This window comes from Cynoglossus semilaevis, chromosome W (genome assembly GCF_000523025.1).
Source record: "Cynoglossus semilaevis isolate Cse_v1.0 chromosome W, Cse_v1.0, whole genome shotgun sequence".
Taxonomy (NCBI): domain Eukaryota; kingdom Metazoa; phylum Chordata; class Actinopteri; order Pleuronectiformes; family Cynoglossidae; genus Cynoglossus; species Cynoglossus semilaevis.
This window is the reverse complement of record NC_024327.1, coordinates 9,622,455-9,629,543: the sequence shown is the minus strand read 5'-3', so window position 1 is coordinate 9,629,543 and position 7,089 is coordinate 9,622,455. Positions and strand designations below refer to the sequence as shown.

General features: G+C 41.6%; 1 pseudogene; it reads left to right on the top strand.

Moving 5' to 3' along the window:
• The first annotated feature begins 4,033 nt into the window (after positions 1-4,033).
• LOC103397156 (putative claudin-24) lies at positions 4,034-5,158 on the top strand (annotated as a pseudogene).
• The last annotated feature ends 1,931 nt before the right edge of the window (positions 5,159-7,089 follow it).

Here is a 7,089-nt window from a genome sequence, read left to right as displayed (position 1 = left end):
TGGAGACCTGATCAGATCTCCAGGACATTCTCTGTTTGAGGAACCACTATGTAAGTCTCCTCACTCCTCCTCACCATGGTCTGGGACTATGTACAGATATTTAAACTCAAACAGGTTTGAGTTGGGTTATGAATTTGTATTTTTGCTTTAGTTGCATGAATATTAATTGTATCTATCAGATGTATACAAAGAATTCCCTCACGTGGTTGAACCCATCTAATGTGCTGTGGTGTTGCGGCTGCGCTGGAGATTGGGTATAGAATGAATATAGCCTGTTGAATTGGGAATACGCAAGAATAAGATTAGATAACTGACAGATATGTGTTTAAATTACAGTAGTCCCTCGCTATTTCGCGGTTTATCTTTCGCGGATTCACGACTTCGCGGGTATTTGAAAACTGTATATATACAATATACTGGGACGACGATATGGTTCGATCGGTCCAATTTTGCAACAAAATCGACGACGTCGTGACTGCCTACAAACTACTCTTCGACTAGAAAAAGAAGCAGCGGAAGCAACTGCCGATCACAATGTTTTTGCAGCCAGTTCCTGCTACTACTACGGATACACCTTCGGAAACCGTGGAAGAAGAAATGGCACCATCTACTTAAGAGACGTAAAATCAATCATCGGCTGCGCAGTAAAAGTCATCATCACCTCCCTCGTCATCATTTTACTGCGCAGCATATTCATCACCATCATCATTCAAGTTTTACTTCAAGTTATTTCGTGGTGAGTACAGTAACGATCTCTTTCTTGTAAATAGTTAGTCCAGTGATTCTCAACCAGTGTGACAAGCAATACTGTATGTACAGTTTATTGCTTAACAGCTGTCCCTGTTGTTAATAAAGTAAAGGGTGGGTTGTAAACAGTACGGGGGGGGGGGGTTAAAAAAGTCCAAATACACGTTAAACATTTAAATAAAATTCCCTACTTCGCGGAAATTCAGTTCTCGCGACAGGCCTTGGACACTCTACCGCGATAAACGAGAGACCATTCGTAATTGTTTCTTAAGCCATAAACTATATTATTTATTTGGGAAATTCTCAAATAAATAGGAAGTAGCCTCTTGGATGAGAGGTGAAACGTTTTCTTTGAAGAAGTTTCATGTCCAGTTGTCTAACAGAACTCTTCAACCTTGACCATGACCTGGAGGACTGAGAATCTTCATAGACATAGGAACATTAATAGTAACAAATAACTGTGCAAACGTTTTAGTTTGAAAAACTCTGGAGTAAAATGTTTTAAAATATCTATTTGGTCTAACTATTAATTCTTATAGGCAGACTGAACCAAAGTCATGGATTTTGTGGGGTTATAATCAGGGTGTGTGTTCTTCTAATTATACCACACAGCTGCTGGACATCATTGTTATCACATAGGGTTTTCCCAGAACGTTAAATGAAACCCAAACACCTGTGTAGGTGAAAGTAGCTGAGGAACAGCCAAACTCCTCTGCTGTGACTGAAACCGTTTCACAGGCTTACAGGTGGCCAGACTGAGCACAGCAACAAGAATATGAGTTTGAAGTTGTAGACAAAGTGGTCCGGAATTGAAACCTGGTGCAACAGACGGAAACACATTCATCTTATTACCACCATCTTTAGTGAAAAAAAAAACAACTCATTGTCTTAACTTTATTATTAATCTCCATTACATCATCTTTCAGCGACACTGCAGTACACCTACTACCCCCACCCCCACACCATACTCTGACACTTCACAGCTATTGCTTCAAAATTCCATTAAACTTAATTTTAACTGTTTTTCACTGTAATTCCTGTAAAACTGCTGCTTTCAATGAACAAGGGAATCAATCTACAAATCGGTGTTTTACTGTGGAACAGAGGGAAATATTAAAATGTAATTTAAATTTAAATTGCCTGTCAATCCATCAATCAATGAATCAATTGAAAGATCCTTGCTGTGCGAGGTGTCTTCAGGCAAGGAATGGAAGCAGCCGGTAGATGGTCGATTTGTTTTAATAGCTAAACGTCAAGCAAAACAGGTCCAACATTAAAGCATTATAGCAACTGGAGAAGTATTCAAGGAACATACAATGCAAAGTTATATAGAACTTAAAAATACTTCTGATTTGTCATTAGTGGTTTACGCTTTTTATACTTATTTTGGGGGAGTGGTTTCGGCTTCCCGGGCGTGTGTTTGAAAATGGTAGACCAATGGGAGGAAAAAGGTTGTGGTCTGTGCCTACAGTCATCATTAGGTGGTGCTGCTGCTCCACGGTTCAGTGGAATCCGAGGGTGTGATTTTGTAGTTTTATGAGCCTTTTGTTGCTGGGGGGGGGGGGGTTATCACAATGGAAGTGGACGGAGCCATAAAGTCCAGTCAACCACAGGTGGTCATGTAGATCAAAAGGAATGGATGGCTCCGGGGTTCCCTGTGAGAAGGTAGATTGGGTGATCTCCCATGGTTTTCAGGGAGTAGAGGTGTTATAGAAAGTTGGTGTGAAGATCTCCCATTGTTCCCAGGGAGAAGAGGTGTTTTTAGAAAGTTGGTGTGAAGAGAATTTGGGGAAATTCTCTTTGAATGTGTGGGGCTATGTGACTGTGTGTGCTCGGGAAAGCCTTTTGGTGTCTTAGCAGCTTCCTGCTGCAGACCCAACCAAATGTGAAAACCACTGAAATCTAACACAACCTAATTGTACTTATGTAGCACTGTTCACACACAGGCAGCAGCTGCAGCAGTGCTTTACATAATAAAACCAACAGCACCCCCTCACACACATCCCTCAAGTGTACTATTATACACACACAATCATGAACACACACATACACACACATTCACATGCATTAACAGAAATACTGAAGGACACAGGGTGAGTCATTTTAAACTAGTCCAATGATTACTTTTATGATGACTATTTTATGTTAAAAGAATGAATAACTAAAATCTAAAACTAAAATCTTCCAAATCATGTTCTATGTAACCTTAAATGATATAAACTCCCTGGAGTTGTATCATTATATCTTCAGGTGTTGTAGATGGAACCCCTGAAGGTTTAATGGAAATGGAACATCCATCTATCCATCCATTTTCTTCCATTTTCTGCGGAAGGCAGCGGTCTTCATGACCGCCACCCAAATCACACTGCACCGTACCGGCCCCTCGTGAACCTTCCTGCAGGTGGTGTGTCCACTGGAAGGCGCCAACCACCCTGACCAGGATTTGATCTTGCCCAGGAGGTGAACCCTGGGGTTCCACACCAATGACAGAGACATTGCCTCTGGGACAAAGCGCCACTGGATATGGAACAATTAAAAAAAAAAAAAAGAGCAACCATCAAAACTCTTACCAGCAGCGTCAGATTTTCCTTTTTCTTTTTCCCAAAACTGAAAGAAGAATTAGAATTTGGATTCTAATTAAACAAACAAAACAACAAGCAAAACTATTTCAAAAGTATTGTCTCTGTCATGTTCTGTCTAATTACACAATGGTGTTCAGGAGTATAGAGTAAATTCCTAACTGCATGTTTCACAGGTGCACTCTCTCCCGGTGTGTTCAGTGGTGCAGAGGCAACAGATTTCTACTCCAGTTTGGACTCTGCTCCTGAAATCATTGCAGTGAGCACAAAGTCCCATTGATAGTCCAGATACCTGAGACACCTGGCAAAGCTCAAGCATCTAATTCCCTGAGAGTGTGAAAGACAAAAGTAAATATCTGAGCAACATAGACTGGGCCTCAAGTTTCAGTTTAGAACAGAATTGCATTCTTTTTTCTTCTTGGTTGTAGTAACCCCCACCTCAATCTAAGGTTGCTCATGTTTCCTTCTTTTAACCCTTGTAAGGTCCTTCAGGTCTAGGTGACCCTCGGGTCACCTGGACCCAATATGTCTTTGCGTGTGTGTGTGTGTGTGCGTGCGTGCGTGTGCATGTTCCTGTACTGCATGACTTGTGCCAACCTTTCCTCATATTCATTAATACTCATATTCTGGGACAAGATGAAAATCATTGCAAGGACAAACGGTGTGTACAAAAATGCGAAGGACCGCACAAGGGTTAAGATTAGTCTTGTATACACACACACACTCACAGAGTCCTGCTGGACGTTTCATGTTTACATTCATTTCATTGTTCACTGATGACATTGAACACTGAAACAAAACAGTATGCTTCTTGTCTCCTCGTCGATTCTGATTATCTTCCCTCTTATCCGGTGCATTTTATTAAGGAGAGTGAATAAGTGGACTGTCCAGACTGATTGTGCCACCTCAGCAGGTGGGACGGACTTCAGACAAACTCTGCCTGATCTCCTAACATACTTCTCTACATGCACAGATCCACCAAGTGTTGTGTGTGTTTGTGCACAGGCAGAAGATGGTCTTCCTCACAACAAAAATGATGCAGAGGAGGGCACTCTTTGTGACATTCGGGGGTTTGGTGATGTCTTTTATCACCATGTTCATGCCCCTGTGGAAGACTATGAACTCAGAACTGAACGAAGTGGAAAACTAGTACTCCGGGCTGTTTCACACCTGCCTTTACACTGAGGAGGTGGGCATTCAGTGCAAGGCCTACGAGTCCATCATGGTCCATCAGGGAGTACCCTGTGGACCTGCAGATCTCCAGGGTTCTTATATCTGTATCCAAAGGAGCCGGAGCCTTAGCCGTGTTGGCAGCCTTTCCTGGTCTGGAAGGTGTTGAGATATGTGTCCGGCATCCTGCTCGTAAAAAGGTTTCTCCTGATCCTCAGCAGTGTGCTGTCCTGGGTGTCGGGTCTCACCACCTTGGCTCCCATCTCTATCGTTGCCTACACCACTGTGGTGGACTTCTGGAACAAGGGTTTTCCTGATGTGATGTCACGGTGGGAGTACGGAGAGGCCATGTTCTCTGGCTGGTTTGGAGGTTTGGCCCTGGCTCTTGGAGGGACCTTGTTCTCTATAGCCGTGTGTATGGGAGACTATGACCTGAGGACACAGAGTGTCCAGAATGACCTGCAGTTGAAGCACAGGACAAATCACTACCTGAAAACAGAGGTTCTCAAGAATTATCATCATCTAATGTGTGTGAATCAAATGTTCTTCAGACAGTAGTTCTGACATAAACAACTTTTCTGAAAACAGAAACACTGTATTCCTCAATGTGAGCTATTGCTTTAGAAAGTACATTTGATTAATTAGAGAGTTTTGCTTTTCCTTTCCAGCGAACCCCTATACTGTATATCAAGGATACAATAGTGCCATTGACCTCACTTATTTTTACTAGTTATTTTACTTTAGTAAGTAATTAGTCATCATTTTGAGACAGTTTCTCCTTTTGGAATAGAAAAGGCAGAAAAGCTTTTCCCATTTTTTCAGCATGTTTGTGAATACTACTTATGATCATGTTATTGACACATTCATTTAAAATTATTTTATTAAATATTTTTATTAGTGTGGCACTTTGGCCCAGAGGCAATGTCTCTGTCATTGGTGTGGAACCCCAGGGTTCACCTCCTGGGCAAGTTCAAATCCCGATTAGGCAGTTGGTACCTTCCAGTGGACCACCTGCAGGAAGGTTTGGGAGGTTGGTGCGGTGCAATGTGACTTGGGTGGCGACTGCTGCCCCCGTGACCCGGTAACGAATAAGCGGATGAAAATGGACGGATGGATGGATGGATGGATGGATGGATGGGTTTTTATTAGTGTAGTGTAAGTGCATTTTATTATTTAGAGTTTTTGCAAGCATTTTCCAAAGTTTTTTAAGCAGACATTGACATTTCTGTAATACGACATTATATAGAAATAGATAATTTTCCCCTTATTGTGTCATCATGTACTTTCTACTTCTTACTACTAAAAGATTCTTGCTATATTTTGATCCGGATCACAGCACCAGTCAAAAAGATTCTTACTGTGCGAGGTGTCTTCAGGCAAGGAATGGAAGCAGCCGGTAGATGGTCGATTCATTTTAATAGCAAACGTCAAACAAAACAGGTCCAACAATAAAGCAAAATAAACGACTGGAGAAGTATTCAAGGTTGTTAATACGCAAATCCAAGAACTAAAACTTCCTAAGAATAAATTCTCAAGAATAACTTCCCAAGAACAACTTCAGCATCCCCTCAGCAACTCCATGAATACTGCATGCAGCTGAGAAACTGGCAGAGGTCCTCTGTGCTGCATTTGCAGCCTTCAGCCAACGAAAGAGAGCAACTCCCACGACTGGTCTGTTCAGTGTGCTGCTGCTGCTGAAGGGGGAGGAAGCTCGCAGTCTTTACTGCATCAGGAGGCAACAGAGGAGATGAGAACAGATTGTTTGGAGGAGGAGGAGGCTACAGAGGGACACGCAGGCTGGGAATACCCCAGTGGACAGAGTCCATCTCAGAGGGACAGGACTGTGAGGACCGTGACCTGATGACATGCTGCCATGGTCCTAGGACTGATTTGAACATCAGAGGGAGTTTGGTGTGTTCTGAGTTTGACTGCATCTCCTCCATGTTCACTGGTTGGTCACTCTCTTTAACAGTCTGTTCCCTTTATACTTGTGGATATTCTCAGTCATCCAGGTCATCATAACAATCTCAAAAGCAGTTTTAAAAGTAGGCAAGGCAGACCTGGATGACTGAGAATCTTCATAGACTTTATTCTAATTAATTATTCTAATTAATTTCACAAATAATTATCACTTTAAAGTATTTGTTGTGGTATTTTGTGTAATATATACTATGGCTTCTATTCTATAACTAAATCTCAAAAGTCAGTTTTAAAAAAATATGTTTCTATATATGCACATGAAATGTGTTATTATGTACATGTTGAAATCTAAACAAAATTTTACATGACATTAAATAAATGCAGTCAAAAACAAGTTTGATTTTCCAAGTGTCTCATTGAGACTGTCAACAGTGTAACAAATAATGCAACCAACCAGAGGCCATGGCTACTTGCCATCATCATTAGCACTAATTACCTGTATGGCTGCATTGATCTGATCGTTTGTGAGAACATAAACAAAAATAAAGACTATTTGACCACTAGACTCATTTACAGCCTCAGCTGCTTATCACAGCACTCATATCCCGTGCATACATAAGGACAAGTGACGTTATTGATTTGTTTGTTTATTTTCTCCACACTGACAGGGAGA